This window comes from Herpailurus yagouaroundi, unplaced genomic scaffold, assembly GCF_014898765.1.
Source record: "Herpailurus yagouaroundi ecotype Mexico unplaced genomic scaffold, PumYag 162, whole genome shotgun sequence".
Lineage (NCBI taxonomy): Eukaryota > Metazoa > Chordata > Mammalia > Carnivora > Felidae > Herpailurus > Herpailurus yagouaroundi.
The window spans coordinates 20696447-20723512 of NW_024412403.1; positions in this window are offsets into that span (position 1 = coordinate 20696447).

Sequence of the window (27066 nt, forward strand, 5' to 3'; positions counted from 1 at the left end):
TCTCTGTCTCTCAAAATAAATAAATTAACATTTTTTTAATTTAAAATTGAAACCGGCAATAGATAAATTGCGTCATAAAATATAATAAAAAAAATATGTTAACCTGTGATTATTAACCTCACTTAGCATTTGAAAACCAATCAATATAATTCACCATGTTAATTAACTAAAAAAGAGAAACCAACAAAAGAATGATAACAACATATGACCATCTCAATAGATGCAGAAAAACACTTGACAAATTTCAACATCCATTGATTAATAATAACAATAATAAAACTCATAAAACTATAAATAGAAAACAAAGCCCACATTCTGATAAAAATGTCATTAAAACTGCAATTGACATATTAAATTGTGAGATCTGATTGCTTTCCTTCATTCTAGTTTCCTAGGGCTGCTGAAACAAAGTACCACAGACTAGGTGGCATAAAATAAGAAAGTTATTCTCTCACAATTCTGGAGTCAAGAAGCCCAAATCAAGTTGTCAGCAAGACCATATTTACTCTAAAGGCTCTAGATAATAATCTGTTTCTGACTCTTGCAGTTTCCTGTGGCCTTCTTCATTGTTTGGTTTGTGGCAGCCTAAGTTTAATCTCTGCCTCTTCCTGTGTGTCTGTGTGTCTCCAAATTTCTCCCTTCTTATAAGGACATCAATCATTGGATTTAGGATGCATTCTACTTCAGTATGACCTCATTTGAACTTGATTACATCCGCACAGAACCTATTTGCAAATAAGATCTCATTCACAGTACCTAGGGTGAGAATTTGAATGTATCTTTTGGCAAAACACAAGTTAGTTCATATTTTCTTTGATAAGGAACTAGGCAAGGAATGGCAATGCTTTCACCGTTTCTATTCAATATTGTACTAGAAGTCTTAGCAAGTGCAATAAAATAAGTAAATCAGATAAAAGACTTAAAACTTTATGAAAGAAATAAAGCTACCCGTATTTCCCATTGTAAAATTGGTCTAAAAGTATATATTTACACACAAATTTAATGAGTATGGATAGAACAACATATGCTGCAAACCATAAATTGCTCATGAAAGAAATAAAACATGACCTAAATAAGTAGACATACTATATTCATGGATCAGAAGATTCCACAAAGTGAAGATGTCTATTCTCCCCAAGTCAATCCGTATTTTAATTCAATCCCAACAAAATGTTGGTAACATTTTGTGTAGACATATACAAAGTGACTCTAAAATTCACATGAAGAGGGAATAACTAAAATATCCAAAACAATCTGTACAAAGAATAAAGTAGGAACACTCACAGTACCCTGTTCAAAGGCATGTCTAGAAGCCATGTTAGTGATGGAAGACAGGCACATAAAACTAATGGAATTGCATGGTGAGTCTAGAAATAGAGATACACAAATATGTTCAGCTATTATTTTTTGGCAAAAGCACAAGGACAGTCCAATGAATAAAGGACATTATTTTGAAATATCATAGTGCTAGAACAACTGGATATTTATATAAACAAACAAAACACACTTGACCTATATTTTATACTGTGCAGCTATATTAAAAACTTAAAATGACTCATAACTTAAGTGTAAAATAGAAAACTAGAAAAATCTAATCAAAATCACAGGAAAACATTTTTGTGACCTTGAGTATAACAAATTCCATCTTAGATAAGACATCAAAAGCACGATCCTAAAAAAAAAAAATGATAAATTGAACTTGATCAAAATTGAAAACTGTTAGAGCAGAATCAGAGTGAGAAGACAAGCCATATATACATATTTAATATATTAATATTATGTATATATATGTATATATATGTATGTATGTAAAGTGCTGGCAATGTTGTAAAACATCTGAAACTTTCATGTATTCTTGGTTGGAATGCAAAACAGTTCAGCAATTCTGGAAAACAGTTTGTAAGTTTCTTAAAAAGTTAAATATCCACCTATATCACCCAGAAATCCAATTTTTAGAAACTTATCCTAGAGAATTAAAGTCATATATTCATACAAAACTCAGCACGTATTTATGATAGCAGTCTTCATAATTGTAAAAATGTAAAATAACCCAAATTTCCCTTAAGGAGTGAATAGGGACACAAAATTTCCTATACTCAAACAATGGAATACTTCTAAGTATTCAAAAGAAATTGGCTATTGATGCTGAAACTGCTTGCAAGCATAAAGTTGAACAAAAATCAAAAAGGCTACACTAATGCTTCAGTGAAGCTTGATTTTTTTTTAAATTTTTTAAGTTTATTTATTTTGAGAAAAAATATAGAAAGAGTAAGGAGGAGCAGAGAAGGAGGAGAGAGAGAATTCCAAGTAGGCTCTATGCTCAGTCAAGAGCCCAGTGGGAGGTTAGATCTCACTTACCATGAGATTATGACCTGAGCTGAAATCAAGAGTCAGAAGCTCAACCAAGTAACCCAGCGACCTGCAGCTTGATTTTAAAATAAACTTTGCTCTCTTCTGCAAACCTCCTCTCCTCCCTTCTTAGGCTTTTGTTTCAGGAACCTGATACAACCCTACAGACGTCATGAAGGTGGCTGGCAGCATGTAAAATGTACAGAATTTCTGTGGAAGCCAGCTACATCTTATATTTCCTTATAAAACCTCCCAGCCCCTTCCTTCCAGGGGTGTGAAGTTTTGGAAGGCCATACCCTGTGGCAGTCTCCTTTGTCCTGAAAAACAAAAAAGTGATTGTTCTTTATCCTCAAATCTCTCCTTCTGGTGTATTTTGGCTCCAAAGCACAGTCAGTTTTTGACGACAATATAAGCAATAATCTGGATGACTCTGTGAGAAAAAAAACAGTCCCAAAAGATGACATACTATATGAATCCATTGATAAGACATTCGGGAAAAGGCAAAATTAAGGGGACAATGAACCTATTATTGGTACATTTGCTCTTGGATCAAAGTATGACCTATATTTGATGTTCGGGTGCACTTAAACGAAGAACTCTGGACTAAAGCTCGTGAGCAGAGAATATAGACAAATAACATATTTGATTTAAAAAAATACTGTTAGTACCTTTACAAGAAGGTGTTTTTTTTTTTTTAATTTTTTTTTCAACGTTTTTTATTTATTTTTGGGACAGAGAGAGACAGAGCATGAACGGGGGAGGGGCAGAGAGAGAGGGAGACACAGAATCGGAAACAGGCTCCGGGCTCCGAGCCATCAGCCCAGAGCCCGACGCGGGGCTCGAACTCCCGACCGCGAGATCGTGACCTGGCTGAAGTCGGACGCTTAACCGACTGCGCCACCCAGGCGCCCCTACAAGAAGGTGTTTTAACAAACTATCCTTCTGGCAGTTAAGGTTGTCTTTATCTGAAATATATTCTTCATCAGAAAATGCCATAATCCCCTACAAATGGCAAGACTTATTACTGTTCACTGATCAGTGAGGGAATTGCTAAGTTTTCAAGGCTGCATAATAATGTCATAATAATGTCATAATTTGTGACATTTGTGTGGTATTGTCTATAAACTCTAAAGCCAGATTCCATTCCAAAGTTCATTTTGAAAATTAATATAACACTGTATGCTAACTAAACAGGAATTACAAATAAAATAAACAAAATAATAATAAAAAAGAAAACCATTTAAATTAGATGGATTGGGGACAGATCCTTTGAAAACAAATAAGAAAATACTTTTTTTTTTTTTTGAGAGAAAGAGCATGAGAGCATGCACACATGGGCACATGCACAAATGGGGGAGGGGGATAGAGGAAGAGGGAGAGAGAGAATCCCAAGCAGGCTTCAAGTCCAGTGCAGAGCCCATCAAGAGACTATTTATCATGACCTCATGACAGTGAGATCATGACCTGAGCCAAAATCAAGAGTTGGCCATTTAATTGACTGAGCCATCCAGATGGGTTTTTTGAAAAAAAATGAAAACATTTTTTAATGAAATGTATGAGACATATCATTGTTGCCATTCTCTTTTTACGCTCTAGATTTTAATGTGTATAAGTTGAGATTCAATTATAAAGGTCATGAAAAACAGAAGCACAAACCTTGGGTGTTTTAGAATATTAAAAGCCAATCTTTTAGCTTTTTGTTCTCTCTCATCTCTAAATTGCTTTTCCTGTTTGGTTCTGTTTTTATATTTTTGAGGCAATTCCCCTGGATACGCTAATTGCTCTATGGGTGCTTACCATTATGTACAATAACTTGAGAATTATTGCATTGTTAAATGGGTCTTGTGTAGTTTTGCTCTTAATTGAGTTGCAGATGTTAAACCTATGAGAGTAATAATATCCCCATTACATTCCATGAAAGTGTTCTCAATGAGAAAACTAAGAACTTAATGTATGAAGTTGCCTATAGAAGATAAGATTATTTGTTAGAAATAAATGTGTGTATACATACACATATTTAAATACCTAATATTTTGGCATTTTACTTGATGATGGCTCTTAAAAATTATGTGATAAGTGTACTCAAAAGCTAGATTCGAAGTTTTTTCTATATTTCTATTTTTACTAACACTATGAAGGTTTATCATCAGTGAGATCTATTACATACATTTCTCATGAAACTTATACTTTGCTTCACAAATTTATCCCTCAATCTTTTATGGCCAATATTTAAATGCACAAAAAAGTAAGAATTTTAGTAAGATGAATGTATTCACTATACTCTCTTTAATGGTAACATTTAAAAAAATGACCATTATTATTAAGAAGATTAAGATTTTTGTTTTGCTATTGTTTCTACTTACATGATATTTGAGTTATTTCTAAGATTTATTTAAAGTGACTTGACCAATGTAAGAAATTAAAGTTGATCCTGAAAGCACATTATGCAGACAAAAAACATATTTTACTACAAATAGTTTAGATTAGATTTTCCCAAAATTTTGCTCTTCTTCCTACAGGATTCTGGGAGTGGGTTGAGAACATGTTATTCATGTCAGATGCCTCACGTGCAATGGCTGGGTGTCCTCTAACTCCAGCTTCTGATGTAGTAACCAGTGTTGAGCAGACTTTGTCCAAGTTTCCACTGGTACATCTTATCAGCTTTCACTTAGACCTAGGCTCTCTGCTTTTATTTTCTACCCAGGGACTCAGCTGACCTAAAAATTTGGCACTCCTGTTAGGAATCAACTTAACATTCAGGGATGTGAACCCAGACATGACAGCAGGTAACTCCATATAGTTAGCTCCATATAGTTACAGCCAGGTCTATAACTCCATAGACCTGTTAGGAATATATGTTAGCAGATAAATCTTTCTCATTTCATGCCCCAGGCAGTCAGTTCCAAAATTCATTTTGGAATAAAGGTCCTCAAAAGGTTGCATGTGAGATCTAACACTGGTCAACCATAGCAGTGACCAATGTGATAACTCAACCTTGGATTGTTTTTCTCTCATTCTCTGTCCCTTATCCCTGTTCTCTGGGATGACATCCCAAATACACTCTGTGTACTGCGAATTTTTGGTTTTGGCTCTGCATTTTCTGGACCTGCTTTAAAATACTTTAATGGATACTGTATTTTTTTTTTCTCCAGAAAATGTATAAACTACATTTAGCCTAAGAGTTCTGAGTTCTGAGAAGTCCAACAGCAAATAAATATGTTAATTTTCAACTTTGCTTTATTTAAACTGAAATTTCCCAAACTTTTTTTGACCACACATCCTTCTTTTTCCCCATATAATACCTATCAATATTCTAACATGAAACACATGTTAATGGCCAGGAGACTGAAATATCTAGTTTCTCCCAAAATTTCAGCATATCATCAGTCTACTGAGGATGACAAGGTTCACCCATTATCTTAATTTTGCTACATTATATACACTGAAGGCCATGATTTTTGTTGTGAATTAAGCAAATCCACTAAGATATCCCAGATATGTCTTTAAAGACATTATTTAAATGAGTTTGTAATTCTAGTTTTAGTTGCAGACACCAGCCTCGAAAACTGGGAAAAAATAAGAATAAAAATTAAATTTCAAAAAAGCATAAATCATCAAATGGTTTTGATATATAAGGGCAAATGGAGAAACCTCAACAAAATGAAACAAAACAAAATTAAGACCATTTCTCTCCAAAAGTAGTTACAAATATTAAATGAACAAACAGTAAGATTTATATCCATTAGAATTAGATGTTCATGATGTTTTTTTATTATTCAGACCTGCAGATAGCTTAGCTTTCATGTTCCTTTGGAGTTATGTGACTCCATTGATCAGTGAACTATGAAAAGAGTTGATACACTTTATACTTCTTTCTAGGCTCACTAATTGTGGAGCATAAATTGATACGTGATGAGTCACATGATTGAAACAAACTTCATCAGGCCAAAAGGTGAAAAACTTTTATTAAGCCACTAAAATCCTGGAGTTAGTCACTGCTATTTACCCTACCCTATCTTTACCTATGGAATCATCTGAAAGAATGATAGAAGAAATAAAACAAGATTGAACACGAGGTAACTTCCAAGTAAGTTATAAATTCCTTTGCATAAATATATTTAATGAATGTTAATTATGAGACAGGTAAGTCTTGTGGGCACTGCAGTTTGAGAGGAGACCAAAACAATGTTTCTGTTCTTATAGAGTTTATTCCTAACAGGAACACAGAATGAATAAATAAATATACCAACCCCAACAAGATGCTTTTAAATAACTTTGATTACCAAGGGAAATGACATCTGGGATTATTTATATACTTTCACATGGGAGTATACAAAGTAAAATGGAATTCAAGAAGGCAGCCAAATGACTGAGGCTTATATACCATTAGAAAGTAAACAAAAGGAAAGGGAGTTTTGGGCTTCTGGACAGGAAAGGTGAGTTATGGAGGAGAGAGAGATGGAAGGAATTCTAAGGTAAATAAAGGCTGTCTTATTATTTCGATTAAGAATCTCTAGGGTATAAGACTTGTCTCTAGATTAGCTCTCTTCCTGGTATAGAGATATCTTTTTTTTTTTTTTTAATTTTTTTTTCCAACGTTTATTTATTTTTGGGACAGAGAGAGACAGAGCATGAACGGGCGAGGGGCAGAGAGAGAGGGAGACACAGAATCGGAAACAGGCTCCAGGCTCTGAGCCATCAGCCCAGAGCCCGACGCGGGGCTCGAACTCACCGACCGCGAGATCGTGACCTGGCTGAAGTCGGACGCTTAACCGACTGCGCCACCCAGGTGCCCCTAGAGATATCTTTACATACGGAAATTTCCTTTAAATGTAAGTTTATCTCATTAAAGGAGAAATTTAGAATTTATTTTTAATTAGTTAGAAGGAGATAAAGAACTTTTGCTGCCTGTGCTGGTATTCAGTGCCTTTAACTGCTAATAATTCATATGCCAAAGAAACATATTTTGGGGTGGAATACTCTGGTACACTTCATGGAATTAAAAGGAGGCCATCTGGGCAGACCTTAATCCAATCTGCTAGCGTCTTTATAAGAAGAAAACAGATTAGGACACACAAAGAGAACACCAGGCACACAGGGATGAGCTTGTGAAGCAGCAGGAAGAAGGTGGTCGTCTGCAGGCCAAAGAGGCCTCAGAGGAAACCAAACTTGTTGGCACCAAGATCTTGGACTTCAAGCCTCCAGAACAGTGAGAAAGCCTCACAGTTGTTCCAAGCCACTCAGTCTCTGGTATTATATATGACAATCGTAGAAAACTAATATAAATGATGATAGACAGGTGATAGATGATAGATAGATAGATAGATAGATAGATATATGATAGATGACACATTGATACATTGATACATAGATACATCTGATGAGGGGTCATAAGGCAAGATGAGGGCTAAGCACAAGCTAGCAAAGCAGGACTACCCACAAGGTGGGATAGTGTGGTATTCCTCAGGCACTCCTGGCTGCCCAAGAACAAAGGAAAGAACAGAAAACAAATGGTTAAACTGATAGTCTCCATCAGTTTACAAATGTCTCATCAATAGCCTAATCAGGAACTCCCTGGTATCTTAATAATTCTTTGCTAGAGGGAAAAACAACCTTAGCTTGACAATAGCTAAGCCTCCAGTCATCTATGAATCCTCTTTAGCATATGGAAATCCCTTTAAGAAACTTCCTCTTAACTTTACCTCTCCAAAACTCCACAGTATATAAGCAGTCACTCTGAACAACCCCAGTGCAATTCTTACTCCCCACAGGTCCTGTCCCCCTGCTTTAATAAAATCGCCTTTTTGCACCAAAGACATCTTTAAGAATTCTTTCTTGGCCATCAGTTCCTAATCCCACCATCACCCCCAAAACTCCATCACATATATAGATGCATAGATGCATAGAAAATTATACTTATCTATGATATCTATCTATCAGGAAAGAGAGAAATGAGACACTCCTCCTCCAGGAGATAGAACTTAAATTTCAATCTTAAGTGTGGGTGGAATTTGGTGACTTGGTACTAAAATATAAAATGTGAAAAGGAAAAAAAAAAAAATAGTATCTTTACCATGGCGGAACCTGGCAAACACTACCTTTACCAAGTTATTCAATTTGACATCAATGATGATGTTATATTGATAACACACACCTACTGATAGATGGTATGAGAGAGCACTTCATCTCCATAGTATTGTTCTCCAAACCCCATAATACCTGCAGGTCAAAACCATTAAAGTCATCAAACACAAGAAAACCTGAGAAACCATCATAGATGGAAGAAGGCTAAGGAGATATGATAAATAAATGAAATGTGGTATCCTCAGTTCAATTCTAGAACAGAAAAGGGCTATTAATGAATAAAATTGGTAAAACCGGAATACATTGTAAAGTTTAGTTTATAAAAGTGTGTCAGTGTTGGCTCCTTATTGGGACAATATAATATATGCAAGGACTCAATCCAGACAAATTCTGAAGTCCTTCAAGTGAAATTGTAAGAAGTTATGGCTAAGTTTGAGTTGGTGATAATTTATAGAGAAATGTATTCTTTACAGATGACTGAGTGATCAATATTTCTCTGGCTTAGCTTTTTTTTTCTAGAAAATCTTACATGAGAAAAGTAGGTATTTTACTTTTATATTCGTTTAAATATTCTATTGCAAAGAAGTCTATATTCAGGCACAATCCGGTGCAAGAGAAGACCTTAATTCAAGATTGCTTAGCCTTCATACATTTCCTTACTCTTGAAAAATGAAAAATAAATTGTGTCTTTTTGTGTGCCTTTAGAGATCGTGCCTAATCCAAATATTGTCATTTTACTAAGATTGAACATAAGCCAATTGTTGTGTCTATTTCTGCTTATGTTCTCTGGAATGGCTAGTGAGGAGAGCTTAAAGAGATAGTACATCTTTATCATAATTCCTCCACAGCTATTTTTTCATTAACTTGGTCTGATAACTCTAATAGATATATCCCTATTTCCTACTCACTCAGACTCAACATAAGCCTCATCTGTACTCCACCTTCTCTAAAGACCCATACACCTGATTCTTCACTTCTAAATGTTTCTCATATTTATTGAAAATAAATAATTTATCAATTTGTCTTACCCGATTTTTCATTTCTCATTTTCTGGTATGCGTTTATTGAAGTAATGTATGCATGTGTGTGAGTTTAACCAAAGGGTTAAATTAAAATGGACAAATGTTGGAGACTCTACAGACTTTATGATACACTATATTAATATAAAATCTGAAGCTTTCTCTGCCTCTGTGCTAAGAATTGTATAAAAGTTTAGATACTGTGACAAGATTCAACCTGTTGATTTTCCCAAATTTTGAACACCAGGTTACTCCTATAATACATATCAATAAATAGTAATCCCAGTAGGTATGGTTTAGAAATCCTACTTTTAAAATTGGAGGAATAGAATTACTTTTCTTTCCTGCTTTGAAACTTACCCGTCCCATCAAATCCATGCAGGTTTCTTCTGCAACTGCACTCATTTGTCACTATGATGAATGTATATAGAAGTGGCTTAAGAAGTGGGTTAATATCACATTACCGTTGTTGAATATTTAATGAACATGGTCTTTTGTTCACTTTAGACACCGTATTCAAGCAGGAGAACAATTCAAAATAACAAATATCTAAGATAAATTGTCAACAAACAACAAAGCAATGTCTAGAAAACTAATACATTGAGGCTACTTGGGAGAAAAGGAAGAATTTAAATCATAAGAAGCAGGATCTAATTTAATGTAAGACAATATTCAAAATTAGGTTGCTGGATGCTTAGGACTGTAACTCAAATTTGTTGGCATCTCCAACATTTTGTACCATATTATTCATATGTTAGGCTATGAAATTTGACAAATAATTGATAGCAGGTCTGATTAATTTTAAGGTACCCTATGGAAGTATAACAATAATTTTACTTTCCATACACAGAGTTTAATATGAAATGATGAAGTTTTTCCTCTGTGGATATTAATCCCTCTTTAATTCGATTAATTTTAGGAAAGTCTTTAATATTCTTGCTGATGCTTCTTCTGAATATTATCTACAGCATTTTCTACATGGTAAGAATTTTTTCCTGTAAAACCAAACTCAGCAGTAGTCCAAGTCTCTTAAATAGAAATTAAACTGCTAATGTTGGCTTCCAAAACAATGGGTTTTTTTTGTCTAGGTCTTCCATTGCTTATAGAAAGTTTAATCATATAGAAATTATCTAGCAAAATGAAATTTTGGCATAGTTATAAAAACTTTACTCTTCTCCTATCTCCAATGCTGCTATCACACGTGATCTTTTGCAGAGAAATTGGGGTGAACTATTCCCAATATATGCAGAGAAAATCTGTGAAGATTAACTCAGGCATATGCTTTGCATCCATTTGCAAGCTGATGATTTTAATTACTCAGCTGAGCCAGGGAATAAGGAAAAAGGAGTGAAAACAGTCTTCTAGTGTTCTGACCTAAGTCTTCAACAACTGTTTCATTTAAGCTGTTATAAGTTCTAAAAATATTCAAGCACTGAAGTTCAATGTAAACATGGAATAGAGACAAACAAGATAATGCAGTACCCAAATTAACCGAGGTTCGGAATACCTTTTCCTTTGAGTACTGGCATTCTTTACCGTAATAGATACGGAATTACTGATCATGATAAACATGTGATCTGTTGGATTAAGATCTAAAACATCTTCTTATTAGTTCAGTTGATTAAATTAACTTAAAACCTCTCATTGTATATGCATAGGTTTTACAGTCACTTTAATATTCTTAGAGGGTTATGGATCAACCAAAATGTTGACATTTCTCTGTTGTTGTTCTTTTTTTAAATGTATTTATTTATTTTTAGAGAAAGAGAGAGTGCAGGAATGGGGGAGGGGCAGAGAGAGAGAGAGAGAGAGAGAGAGAGAGAGAGGGAGAGACAGAATCCCAAGCAGGGGTTCTCTGCTGACAGTACAGAGCCCAGTGACAGGCTTGATCTAATGAACTGTGAGATCACTACCTGAGCCAAAATCAGGAGTCAGCACTTAATGGACTGAGCCCCCCATGCACCTCTGTTTTGTTTTTAATTAATATTTATATTTGAATGTAGTTGACACACAACGTTACATTAGTTTCAGGTATATAAAATAGAGATTGGACAAGTTTGTACAGTATACTATGCTCACCACAAGTGTAGCTATCATCTGTCAACATACAAAACGATTACAGTATCATTGATTATATTCCTGATGCTGTGCTTTTTATCCCTGTGATTTACTCATTCCATAATTGAAAGCCTGTATCTCCCACTCCCCTTCCCTCATTTTGCCCATCCCCTTAACCATCAATTTGTTCCCTGTGTGTACAAGTCTAATTCTGCTTTTTTGTTTGTTTGTTTATTCATTTATTATTTGCTGGTTTTAGTTTCCACACATGAGTGAAATCATACTGTATTTGTTAAGGCAAGGGAAATATAAGCAAAAATAAACTATTGGTATTACATCAAAATAAAAAATACTTTTGCACAGTGAAGAAAACCATCAACAAAACAAAACAACAATCTAGTGAATGGGAACAGATATATACAAATCAAATCGTATATCCAATAAAGGGTTAACATCGAAACTTTATAAAGAACTTATACAACTCAGCACCAAAAAATTAAAAAATAAATAAATAAATAAATAAATAAATAAATAAATAAATAAAAATAAAAAATGGGCAGAGGACCTGAATAGACATTTTTCCAAAGACATACAGATGATCAACAGACGCATGAAAAGATGCTCAACATCACTCATCATCAGGGAAATGCCAATTAAAACCACAATGAGATATCAAGTTATGCCCATCAGAATGGCTAAAATAAAAAACAAGAAATAACAAGTGTGAGGTTTCTAAAGCATCCATGACACTATTTTTTTGTGCAGATTTTAACAAACAATAGATGTTCATAGGCATGAATAAACCATTGCTAGGTGGTTTTGTTTTTATTGCCCTTTTTGGAAAATAACTAAGTCTCTTTAATATTGATACAGATTCTCTCTTAAAGCCTCAAATACCCATTTAACTGACAAGCATTTTTTTATTATTTTGTTTTTATTTTATTTAGAGAGAGAGAGTGTGTGTGAGCAGGGGGGAGGAACAGAGGAAGAGAGAGAGAAAGAGAGACAGGGAAAGAGAATCTTAAGCAGGCTTGATGCTCAGCACAGAGCCCAACAAGGGACTCGATCCCAAGGCCCAGGGATCATGTCCTGAGCCGAAATCAAGAGTCAGACACACAACTAATTGAACCACCCAGGCACCCAAACATCTTTTTTTTTTTTAATAACTGATATTTCTGACCAAACAAGACTGAACACATGATCCTAGACTTTAATTGAGAAGTCTTTTTAGAACTCATGTTGAATATTTTTATCCTTACAAGATAAAAAAGTTCATAGTATCTATATTCTAATTCGGTATTTATCATGAAGACACTTTTCTTATGAGCAAGATGCAATACTTTTATTAATGATGGTGTAGTCCAACTTTTTAAAGGGACAAAGTATCTTACAATATAGCCAGTATTCTTGAGATTGAAATGGTTTGACTGAATTCATTTTACCCAAGAGGTCCAGTACATTGCAATTTGTGAGTGCCCTAATGGTGAGGGCAGACATATTCAGTTGGGTGACATTAAAGTTATTCCTTTGTATAAAAGACACTCGAGAGATGAAAAGAGAAGAACATCCAGAAAACTTATAATTATTTTACTACTTTTATCTGTCCACTCATTTTGATACATTCACAGTATGGGAGAGTCTGGACTATAAATTATATTGAATAGACATTGCACCTTTTATAGGGCAACATTTTCCTTGAGCAAAATATTGTGAAGATTTCTTTACTCAGAAGCATATTCATATTTCAGAGATAAACATGCATACTTCTAGTTTTGAAAAATAATTAAATTTGTAAATGTAACTACTTTTTTTCAAGTTTTCTTTTTCTTTTAAACTGTGAAAATTATGGAAGAATTGTCCTGCACATGTGTTTCCAACTTCAAATGGAACATTTGCCAAAGTAAATATATGTTCTGTATTCATATATAATTTATCACAATTAATTTTATGGTAGTCATAATAACAGCAAAAATGAAGACAACAGTTATTTATAAGGTTTTTACCACGTGGCAGGTCCTGGGTTATATGCTTTGCATCTTTTCTCTCTTAATCTCCACAAAGTCCTATGAGTAAGTTTCTATTACCCTCATTTTACAGATGAGGAAATTGAAGTTCAGAGTTCAGGTGAACAACATTACAAAACAATACATGATGGAACCAAAATTAAAACTGTATTTAAATTGCCTGAGATTGTGTCCCTAATCTCCACCGCCTCCCTGAAAGAATCATGAAAGCCATAGCTAATAAGTATGATGAAATAAAATACATTACAGTACCTAATGAGAAACCTAGAACATGGAAGGGAGACATCAGGCACGTTGGTAAAATGGGGTTGTGTCCCCTACAAGGGAAGAGAGACAATATTTATTGCTGTAATGAGGAAGGCACTTCTACTATGGCTGATTTTCTGATTCAATACTTTCGCAGGGAATTAACTTGAAATAACTTCCTAGAGAGTCTTGATAGAACCAATACACAATTGCTTTTTGTAAAAAACATAGAGGTAAGACTGTAATTTCAAATAGTAAAGAAAATGAAACACATAACGATAGTGTGTTCAAAAAAAATTATGTACAAAAATGATAATACAGTGAGTGTCTTTTCTTTTCTTCCTAAACGTCATGTATTAAATCATTACTGGCTTTATTTTATTTTCTGTGACGTTTTAGAAATGCTTCTAAAAACGGGGCGCCTGGGTGGCCAGACGGTTAAGCGTCCGACTTCAGCCAGGTCACGATCTCGCGGTCCGTAAGTTCGAGCCCCGCAGAGGGCTCTGGGCTGATGGCTCAGAGCCTGGAGCCTGTTTCCGATTCTGTGTCTCCCTCTCTCTCTGCTCCTCCCCCGTTCATGCTCTGTCTCTCTCTGTCCCAAAAATAAATAAACGTTGAAAAAAAAATTAAAAGAAAAAAAAAAAGAAATGCTTCTAAACCGAAGAATATATTATGTTTTCTTAGATAATTATAGAGTTAAAAATTAAAGATTGTATTTTTCGTGCATGAAGAATACATTCTTTTAGAGTAACTTTTTATAATTTTTTTAATGTTTTATTTTATTTTTGAGACAGAGAGAGACAGAGCATGAGCAGGGGAGGGGCAGAGAGAGGGGGAGACACAGAATCAGAAGCAGGCTCCAGGCTCTGAGCTGTCAGCACATAGCCTGACATGGGGCTCGAACTCATGGACCGTGAGATCATGACCTGAGCCGAAGTCAGACGCTTAACCGACTGAGCCACCCAGGCACCCCTAGAGTAACTTTTAAGAAATAAGAAAAAAAAAACCCTAAAAGTAGATGGCTTGGAGAAGCAATGTGAAGATGCGTGGTACTGACAATGTAGAGATAGAATGAGTGAACGTACCGTTGTGTTAGCAGTTATCTCAAATTGGCAAGCGAACAAATTAACTATTGCCCAGCCTGAAAACATCTCCCTTAGCATCTAGAAATCCTACAGTAGTTCTGAATTCTGTTAAGTATAGAGGAGGGGGTACCATACAATTTTTGCTCATGTGGGGGAATTTGTCACAGATACATACATGCCCAATTTTATGTAGATATGGGTTGACATAGATCGAAGTCAAAGAAGGAAACCTAAAATTCAGTGTACAATCTCTAAAACTTAAAAAGCAAGATAATGTTTCCTGGCTTATCCATGTTTGGAATCGAGCTCATGTAAGATCATTGGCAAAAAGCAGATAGAATTAATCATTCAGGTATGATCAGATTTTCTCTATGGAAGTATTGGCAGATAGGCTAATGGTTCCTGCTATGGGCTGAAAGTCTGGTCTCTCCCACCCTCAAATTCATATGATGAAGCCCTAATTCCCAGTATGATGGTATTTGGAGGTGAGTTCTTTAAGAGTAATTAGGTTCAGACAAGATCAGGAGGATGAAGTGTCCATGATGGAATCATGCCCATCTACAGAAGAAGAGGAAGAAATCAGAGCCCTCTCTGTATCTATCATGTAACAATATGGCAAGAAGGCCAACGTCTACAAGCCTAACAGAGGGATCTTACCAGACATCGAATCTTCTTGTACCCAGATCTTGGACTCTCCAACTTCCAAACCAATGAGAAATAAATGTCTTCTGCTTCAGTCACACGATATATAGTATTTTGTTTTAGCAGCCTGAGCAAAGACGGTTCCCTTCTCTATTACCCAATGGTAATTATGGTTAGTTCTCTATGTAAATCTCTTTACAACTAGACCTACAAATACCTTGACGTCATAAACCACTAGTATAGAGTATTTAAAAGTTCCCGAAGTGCTTTCGTATTTGTAACGTCATTTAACAACTTCACACTATCCCTGCAAAAATGTTTTTTATATACAACTCCCAGGTAAAAACAACTGAGTTTAGAGAACACAGAAAACTTCCCCAAGTCATAAAGGTATGTATGTTTGTATTTTTGCACACATTAATATTCCTGCACACTTTTTCTACTTTGAACCTGACATTGATCTCTTTAGTCAATGGAGTTATTAATTAATAAACTTATACGTTTTGACACGGTGTCCTCAAATGACTCTTCAGGTTATATTCTTTATACCTAGCATTTACCATAACTGAATGATGGTGGTGGATTCTTTTAAAATGTCCAGTGCTGCCTGCTTCTATTTATTCACTCTAATCCTTCGAGGGTTGTTACAGTGGAATTCTTGTTATCCCTGTTTTAAATGAGATGCTACTAAGGCACTCATAAGGAGCTGCTTAACTGAAGCACCAGTCGGGTGCTGTCAAGGTCAACTGGTCGAGAACAAAGGCTGCCAAGTGTAACATCATCGGAACCGTGCAGAGCAGTGACAGGTAGGAATCGAGAGCGAGATGGGACCCCTGATGGCTTCCTTGTGTGTGCTGGGGTGATGGCATAGAAAGCGGTGTTTCTCTCAATGTGTTGTGCCTCCTTTCTTTCACCACGAGTATCTTCGGTTGCCCAGCAACTCCCATAGCAAATGTGTACAAAATGATCGCTTTTCTCACTTGAAGCTACTCATCCTAAAGAGATCTCTCGGAACCCACAACAGGAGGGTTCCACATCTGGGGTGAGAGGGTTGTCAATCTTTTGAAATGTTTTATAGGAAACAGAAAAGAAAAATAGGATTGATGCAGATTCCATGTGTGGGTCCAGGCAGTACGATCTTGGCCTGATGAGTGAAGGCTCGGAAAGTCGAGAATAAGGGCAGTTCTACACAGTTAGAAACTGCAAACATATTGCACCTGAGCCCAATTTATGAATCACTGAGTTTTAGAAATATGTTCTGTTTTCTTCCACTTAGCATTTTTGGGGTGGTACATATATATGCTGTTGAGATTTTTTGTTTTCCTTTCTTTCCAAAAGGATTTATCTTTAAGAAACATATTTCCTCGGGGCGCCTGGGTGGCTCAGTCAGTTAAGCGACCGACTTTGGCTCCGGTCATGATCTCACAGTGTGTGAGTTCGAGCCCTGCCCTGCGTCGGACGCTGTGCTGACAGCTCGGAGCCTGGAGCCTGCTTCGGATTCTGTGTCTCCCTCTCTCTCTGCGGCTCCCCCGCTCACACTCTGTCTCTCTCTCTCAAAAATAAGTAAATACTTTAAAAAATGTAAAAAAAAGAAACATATTTTCTCTTTGGAATATTCTAGGACAGTAGTCATAGTTCTTTTTCTTGGTAATCCCTTTAGTAACTTTTTTTTTCTAAATCCAAACTGAAATTCAGCTAATTTTTCTTTTGATTGCTTATGACAGGGAGAGACAAAACAACCCATTGAGATAATAATAATAGCGATTATTTATAGGGTGCCTCTCTTGCATCCAGTGTTGTTCTCGTCACCTTCCCACTATTCTGTCACCTCTGAGGTAGGTGTTGTGACCTCTTCCATTAGCTCACACCCAAGTCCACCCAGTTGCAGAATGCCAGAAGTAGGAGTGAGTCAGATTTAATTTCCATGGTCATCCTCCTAAAACTTTCAGGCCTGCAGTCAGAAAAAAATGTTTCATCAAGAGTGAAAGACAGCAGCAGAGAAAAAGAGCTTTGGGGGTGGTTTTTTTGTTTGTTTTTGTTTATGGCGCATCTTGAATTCCAGTTGAGGTGCAATTTATTTATTTTTTTAATTTTTTATGTTTATTTATTTTTTGAAAGAGAAAGAGCGTGCCAGGAAGGGACAGAGAGAGAGGGAGAGAGAAATCCCAAGTAGGTTCCACGCTACTAGTGCAGATGAATACTCCAATGTCACCATGGATTATCTGCACAAGCACATCCAGCACCTTGAGAGGACTGTCGGAGAAACGTTTGCAATTAACAGCTTGACAAACAGAACAAGGAAGACCACTTCCTAAACTTAGATGCACTGCTCTGGCTCTTCACCCACCAGTCCTTTCTAAGAACAGCGGCTGTTCATATAGAAACATTGATCATGAGTGTGCACAGAGGCAAGGGCTTTCCACTGGGAGTGCTCCTGTCTGCGGGTCAGTCTTACCTAGGACTCTGTGTTGTTGCTGACACTTTCCCTAACTTTGCACTAGAAAGTGAGCCACCCAAGTCTCAGAGCTTCATCAGTTTTGTTGCCTGGTGTATCGCTTGGACTACAACAGTGCCTGGCATCCAATATGTGCTTTGTAAATATTTGACTAATGGAACTGGAATGCATTAAGACCTGTATCTCCATAGAGCTGCTCTGACTTTCTGACCGCTTGAAAGAAGAACATTTCCTCCCACAAGGTTGGGAGAGTTCTGAAGTTTCAGCCCTTCCACTGCCCTATGACCTTCCCAGGATGTGTTCCAGGGAACGCATTCCTTATAGTTAGTTAGTCAGGTGACCAGCATTTTGAACTTCACTCCCAACTTAGCCTAGTCTCTGTCTGGATAAATAACAAAATGTCTGAGTCCCAATGAGCTGCAAGTTGTCTATAGAGTCTGTGCACTAGCTCATTTAATCTCACTTCTGAAAATATTGCTGTTTCCATTTTACAGATTTAAAAAACAAGAACGAAACACTCCCCGCTTCAAAGATATTAAATAAGTTGCTTCACATCTGTTGGTGTGGCTACCCTACATAACGGTAAGCCAATAAATTTGTGTTGTTCTAAGCCATTAAGTTTACTATAATTTTTATGGTGTCAAATTAGAAACTATTTCACCTCTAATGGTTATTTTATTTTCTCTTTAATGCCATGTTCCCTTGGGCATGCAGCTATCCACAGGGTGAGTGCAAACCCTCATAGGATCCTAGGCCCTACCTCAGCATTCTTGGCGTGCACCCATTCTTGATCTTTCTTGTTTCACATTGAGACCCCTACCAGGGACAGAGGATGGCAGGAGTTTTGGGGCGAACGTGGGCTCCTGAGCAGCCAAAAAGACATCCTGGAGGAGGTGGCAAATCAATTGCATTTGAGCTTATGCCCTAAACTGCCCATAAATGCTCCATTGTCCCATCGGATTTCACTTGCAAAACACAAGTACGAAGATAATATTATTAAGAATAATAAGAGAGCAAATGGAGAATATTAAACCTCAAGTATAAAATCCTTTTGTGAACGTGGGACCCTGTGTGAACAAGTTCATGGAGCGGGTCCTGTTCTTTATACAGAGAGAAAACCACAAGGGCAATGAAATCCTGAATGTAGAAGTGAATCCTGGATTCCCTGGGACAGTGAAAGTTGCCACAATTTTCTACTCAGAAGTTGGACGCATTTGCTCCAGTCAATGAAATTGTGGATGAGCTAAGCTGGTTTCTAACAGTAGCAGAACTCTGGTAAAGATTCAAACACAAGTATTTTACAGGGAAGGTGATATTCAAAAGCACTGGCAGGGTAGTGAGCAAGCCAGAGGAGGGAAGAAATCTAGTAAGAATGTGTTACTTCTGTTACTGCTGTTGGCAGTTAGGCATCAGTCCTACTGGGGATAGTCAGGAGATGGAAACAAACATCAGATACTTCTCTCATGTGCATAAGAAAACAATGGGATATTTATCCACCTACTCCTCTTGTGGAGTAAGGTTTCTCCTAGGAGTGTCAATTTTCAGTTTCTGTAGCACGCTTCTCAGAAGGTTGATGTGTGTTCAATTCCTTGTTTCCTATGTAATGTCTTTCTAAGTCGCTGTCCAGCCACTTTTCACTGCAGCAAATGGTCAAATAATGGGTATGGACAAAAGTACTTTTGCATTAGAATATAGAATATGTGTTAAGCATGAGAACTGTTGGAAAGCTTACCTTTCACACCGTGGAAAGAAAAGAGCTATAGATGAACCCACTGTTTTTCTTTTGAGCTTACACTTGTCAAAGAATAAGTGGCTACTTGCTAGATCTTTCCTCTTGACCATTGGTTATAGTTGACAAGCAACAGAGAGCTTTTTCACAATTATTTACAGTAGGTGATTAAAGAAAGTTTGGGACAAATTTATTTACCTTTTCTAAGTTCCTTCTGTTTAAAGGACACGGTACTTTTTATTTTATCTTGTGGTTGGGTTTTTGTGTAGTTGTGGGCTAAATGTGAAACGAATAGCAGAATATGTAACAGAACAAAGATGTTTTAAATAATATTATCTTTCTTTTCCTTTCTAGATGCTGGAAAGGAAGGAGGCAGCATCCCTGAGAATACATTTAAATTATTGACAAGATATGCTTTGGTCGCATTCACACCTTGGTCTAAACTTTTTTTCAGACTGCTTGCCAGAACGTTTCTGGATATAAGGAAGGAATGGAAACTGCAACTGTAGTATCTACAAATCTCAGTCATAAATGTATTATAAAATAATGTAACCAGTATTTTTCTATAACTGGATGTAATATTTCTAGTTCCAATTTTGCTTAAGGGTAAACACATACTTCCAGTGAATTGACATCTACTTTTTCCCCCAGAGCTGTGTGTAATATGCAGTAATGATGGGCAAGGGGTATTGGCAAGGGGTTTCCACATAGTTGTCTGTAACCTGGTCTAGCGAGAATTGTCTGAGATATCCGTGACCCAATCCAGTCTTGATCATTGGTCCACGTGGGTCACTGCTCTATTGTCCCTCTTTTCTGCTTCTAAAGACATTCGGTACTACTTGTGGATACATAGAGGCCATTCGGCTGCATTCTTCCCATTACACTGGGAGAAAAGAAGTCCTAAGGCAATATTTAGAGTCCCTACCAGTTCTATGCTACTGTAAAAGGCTTAAGCAACATTTTGTTTTTCAAGGCCATGCTGGAGAATAGAGAATTTATGAAGACATCTCAAGCCCATCTGCTTTTCTCCTCTGAGGATCTTGTGCTTTACAATTATGTTCTCAGGAAAGAGGGAAAGATAGCCAATTTGGTGAATATCCAACCCTGTTTTTAGGTAAATGACTTCAATATCTTTAAGTGTTCCCTGGAATCTTCCACAGGTAAATTTTTATATGCTATGTTGCTGATACTGAAAATCCAATTATACCAAATATAAAATCCCAATTTATTAAAAATGTATCTACCACTTTTCAATATGAATTGGTCATTGATATTTTGCTAAAATTAATTTTTTCTATTGAGATTTTCAATTTTCTGTCAAATTTAATTACTGCAGTAATATATTAAAATATCTTCTTTACCTGTTGTTTAACTCCTTTCTTATGTTTAATGAACATTTTAGTTAAGCTATTTTATCTTTGGTTTACTGTACATTTATCAATTTTATTAAAATATTTTGAATAATTACTCTTTTTATTATATTTTGTTTTACTTTTATTAAATTTATTTTATTCTTAGCAGTTCTTCAACTCAATGTATTTTTGGTTATTTGTGTCATCAGTCCTGAAGTCAAATCTTTGTTTTTTGTTTTGTTTTGTTTTGTTTTAATTCAGTATTATAAAAACATTTATTAGTAGCCATACTTTGAAATATGGCTTCAATTATTACATAGGGTTGATTTAAGGAATCATTTGTCATTTCAACTTTTCCTATAATCTGTGAGTCAATGGCTATTCCTGCTTTTTTGTAACTTCTTATTTTGTTATAATTTCAAATGTAAAGAATAGTTGCAGGAATATTTAAGATTACTAAAAGAAATTCCCATATACCCTTTGCCCAGATTCAACACTTGTTTGTTTGTTTTTTTGTTTGTTTGTTTGTTTGCTTCATTCCTTTTATTGTATTTTTTTTCCACCAAGATGCACTTTTTGGGGGTTCTTCCTCTCAAATAATACAAAGAGAAAGAAATGGAAACTAACATTTGGAAGTCGAAAGGCAAGTGTAAGACTCATAAAAAGATGCAGTTCTTTGAGTATGAAATGTGGAGAAAGTCTTCTTTTTAATTTTTTTCAAACGTTATTTTTGAAAGAGAGAGCAAGAGACACAAGTGGAGGAGAAGCACAGAGAGAGGGACAGAGGATCTGAAGTGGGCTCTGCACTGACAGCAGGGATCCCAATGTGGGGTTTGAACTCATGAACTGCGAGATCATGACCTGAGCTGAAGTCTGACACTTAACTGACTGAGCCACCCAGGTGTCCCAGAAATGTTCAGAAAATCTTGAAATATTCATGAAAACATATAAACAGTGTTGCTTTTAGGGAGAATAAGGATAACATGTAGACTTATTATTCCCTTAAGATTGTCACAATATGTATTCCTTCAACAATCTTTGGTTCATTTATTATCAGTGGTATCGGCCAATCTGCATTGAACTATAGTATATTAAATAATTTCTTAGATTTCAACAACAATATGGAATAATAGAACATTGGGTGAACTTTTCAACATTGTTCCATATAATGGAAATTATTTTTATTTTATTTAACAAATGTTTATCAATCGTTCACCACAGGAAATATAAAATTTAATAGAGTGTATGTAAATTCTCAGAAATTGCCTTGATGAGAATTCATAGTAACAATAATAATAATAATTTGACTGTAGCTATAAGAAGGAATAAATTTAGGGCCCTACCTTCCTTAAATTTAATCAAATTGTCTCCTTAATTACTTGACTCAAAACACATGCATTTGTAAGAACTCAAATGTTCAATACTCAATTCTATCTTCTACAACTAACAGTTCACAGTAAGGTTTTCAGTGTTCACCGTTTATGACAGAGACTGCTGCAAAATCCCTGTACATTGAAGACTGAATACCAATTACTATCATTTTGAACAGTTTCACAAGGTATATGGCAATTTTGATAAATGGTCATGAAAATGTCAATTTAGATGAGTGACAGACGGCTGCAAGCAAGTTTTATTAATTGCTTTTTGATCACGGACCAATTCTAAATAGCCAATGAATATATATGAAAATATATAAAGCAAATATTAACAGATTTAAAGGGAGAAATGGATAGCAATACAGTAATAGTAAGAGACTATAATATCACACTTACATCAATGAATAGATCATCTTGACAGAAAATCAGCAAGGAAAAATTAGCCTTAAATGACATACCACATGGATATAAAAGATATGTATAGAACGTTTCATCCGAAAGCCACAGAATATACATTCTTCTCAGGTGTTCATAGAACATTTTCCAGTATATATCATATGTTAGGCCACAAAACAAATTTTAATAAAGATAAGAGGAATAAAATTACATCAAACATCTGTTCCAACCACAATAGTATGAAACTAGTAACTGATAGCACAAAGTGTAAAATTCACAAATAAAGTGGAGATTAAACAACATGCAATTGAACAACCAAATGGTCAAAGAAGAAATCAAAAAATACCTTGAGACAAACATAAATGGAAATATAACACACCAAAATTTACATCATGCAGCAAAAGCATTACTAAGAGGGAAGTTTTTAGGAATAAGTGCCTATCTCAAGAAATAGGAAAATTCTAAAACCACCATACTTTATACATTAAGGAACTAGGAAAAGGAAAACAAGAAAACTCAAAGTTAGTAAAAAAAAAAAAAAAAAAAAAGGAAGCAACAAAGATTAGAGTAGAAATAAATGAGATAGGGGCGCCTGGGTGGCGCAGTCGGTTAAGCGTCCGACTTCAGCCAGGTCACGATCTCGCGGTCTGTGAGTTCGAGCCCCGCGTCAGGCTCTGGGCTGACGGCTCGGAGCCTGGAGCCTGTTTCCGATTCTGTGTCTCCCTCTCTCTCTGCCCCTCCCCCGTTCATGCTCTGTCTCTCTCTGTCCCAAAAATAAAATAAAAAATGTTAAAAAAAAAAAAAGAAATAAATGAGATAGAGAATAAAAAGCAATAGAGAAGATCATTGGAACTAAAAGATGTTTCTTTGAAAAGATAAATAAAATTGATCAGCCTTTAGCTAGACTCACCACGAAAAAAGAGAGAGCATTCAAATAAATAAAATCAGAAATGAAAGAGAGGTTACAACTGATACCTCAGAAATACAAAGAATCATAAGAGACTAGTATTAACAATTATGTGAACAAATGGAACAACCTAGAAGAAATGGATAAATTCCCAGAAACATATAACCTGCAAAGAGCGAATCATAACAAAATAGAAAATGAGTGGAGTGATTGAATGGAGTGATTACTGGTAAGGAAATTAAATCGGAAATCAAAAACCTCTCAACAAAGAAAAGTCCAGGACCAGGTGACTTCACTTGTAAATGTTACCAAACATTCAGAGAAGAATTACTACCAATTATTCTCAAACTCATCCAAAAAAGTAGAAGAGGGGGGAATTCTTCCAAACTCATTTTATGGTGGCAGCATTATCCTGTTACAAAAACTAGAAAAAGACACTGCAAGATGAGAAAATTCCAGGCTAATATCCCTGGTGAACATAGGTGCAAGAGTCCTCACCAAAATACCAGCAAGCCAAATTCAGCAATACATCGAAAAGATCATACACTAGAATGAAGTGGGATTTATTCAGTGATGCAAGAATGGTTAGACATCTACAAATCAATGTGATAAACCGCATTAACAAAAAGAAAGATAGAAGTCATATGATCATCTGAATAGATGCATAAAAAGCATTTAACAAAATTCAACATCCGTTTATGATAACTCTTAACAAAGTGGGTATAGAGGGGATATACTTCAACATAATAAAGGCCACACACGACAAGTTTGCAGCTAACATCATGTCAATGATAAAACCCTGAAATCCTTTTCTCTAAGATCAAGAACAAGACAAGGATGTCCATTCTGACTACTTTTGTCCAAAACAATATGGGAACAGTTTTTCAAGAAAAAGAAATAAAAGGCATCCAAATAGGAAAGGAAGAAGGAAAGTTGTCACTGTTTGCAGATGACATAATAATATATATAAAAAACCCGAAGACTTCATCAAAAAACTGTTAGAACTAATACATTTAGTAAAGTCATAGGATACATAACAAATACATACAATCTGTTGTATTTCTAAATACTAATAATGAACATTCAGAAAGGGAAAAAATAAAACAGTTCCATTTACAATTGCATACGTAAAGGAATAAAAAGGCTAAAAATAAATTTGACCAAGAAGGTGAAAGACTTTTCCATTGAAAACTATAAAACATTAATGAAAGAATCTGAAGAAGAAACAAGTAAGTGGAAAAATATTCTGTGCTCATACATTGGAAGAATCAATAGTTAAAATATCCATAGAATCCAAAGCAATCTAGAGATTCAATGCAACCCCTATCAAAATTCCAATGGCATTTTTCAAATAAATAGAAGAAATAATTCTAAAATGTATATGGAACCAACAAAATAGGTAAAGCAACCTTGAGAAAGAATAACAAAGTTTGGAGGCATGACACTCCCTGATTTTAAACTATACTATTAAACTATAGTAATTAAAATACTATGATATGGGCATAAAAACGGGCACATAGGTCAACGGAACCAAATAGACTAGAAATAAACCCATGTGTATATGGTCAATTAATTTACATCAAAGGAGCCAAGAACATACATTGAAGAAAGGGCAATCTTTTCAATAAATAGTTGGGAAAACAGTATAGCCACATGCAAAAAAAATGCAACTCAACCACTATTTTACAACATACACAAAAATTAACTCAAAATTGATTAAAGACTTGCATGTAAATCCTAGTAGCATAAACCTCGTTGATGAAAACAAAAGCAGTATGCTCCTTGACATAGGACTTTGCAATAATTTTTTAAATCTGGCACTAAAAGCAAAAGTAACAAAGCAAAAATGAATAATAGGACTGCATCATACTAAAAAACTATCGCACTGCAAAGAAAACCATCAACAAGTAAAAAGACAACCTACTAAGTGGGAGGAACTTTTTGCAAACCATATATCTTGATAAAGGGCTAATATCCAAATTATGTAACTCAGTAAAGAACTTATCAAACTCAATATCCAAAAAACAAATAAGGTGCTGAAGAAATGGGCAGAAGACACGAATAGACACTTTTCCAAAGAAGACACCCAGATGGCTAACAGACACATGAAAAGATGCTCAACATAACTCATCTTCAGGGAAATACAAATTAAAACTATGATGAGATACCACCTTACACCTGTCAGAATGGCTAAAAGTAACAACACAAGAAACAACAAGTTATTGGCAAGGATGCAGAGAAAGGGGAACCATCTTGCACTGTTAGTGGGAATACAAACTGGTACAGCCACTCTGGAGTACAGTATGGAGGTTCCTCAAGAAACTAAAAATACAACTACCTTATGATCCACCAATTGCACTATTAGGTATTTACCCCAAATATACAAAAATACAGATGAAGGGATACACGCACCCCAATGTTTATAGCAACATTATCCACCATGGCCAAACTATGGAGAAAGCCCAAATGTTCATTGACCGATGAATGGATAAAGAGGATGTGGTATATATATATATATATATATATATACACACACACACACACACACAGTGGAACATTGCTCAACCATGAAAAAGAATGAAATCTTGCCATTTGCAACAACATGGATGGAGCTAAAACATGTTATGCTAAGTGAAATAAGTCAATCAGAGAAAGACAAATACCATATGATTTCACTCATATGTGGAATTTAAGAAACAAAACAGATGAACATATGAAAGGAATGGGAAGAGAAGAGAGGGAAGCAAACCATAAGAGACTCTTAATGATAGAGAACAAACTATGGGTTGACGGAGGGAGGTTGGTGGGGGATGGGCTAGATGGGTGATGGGTACTAAGGACCCATCTTGTGATGGGCACTGGATGTTGTATGTAAGTGATAAGCCACTGAATTCTACTCCTGAAACCAAAATTTCACTGTAAGTCAACTAACTAAAATTTAAATTAAAAAAAAAATGGGCAGAGGGGCACGTAAGTGGCTCAGTCGGTTGAGCATCAGACCTTGATTTCAGCTCAGATCTTGGTCTCACGGTTCGTGGGATTGAGCCCCGTGTCAAGGCTCCATGCTGACAGTGTGGAGGCTGCTTGGGATTCTCTTTCTCCCTCTTTCTCTGCCCCTCCCATGCTCTGTCTCTCTCTCTCTCTCTCAAATAAATAAAATAAGCTTTGAAAAAAAGAAGGTCAGAAAATTTGAATATTTTTCCAAAGAAGATAAACAGGTGGCCAACAGGTTCATGAAAAAAATGCATTTTTGCCCCTTGTGTATCACAGTGCATTCTGGAAACTAGCTTAATAAAATTGTATTTCAGGGAAACATAAGATCCAGAATAATTATCATTTGTTTT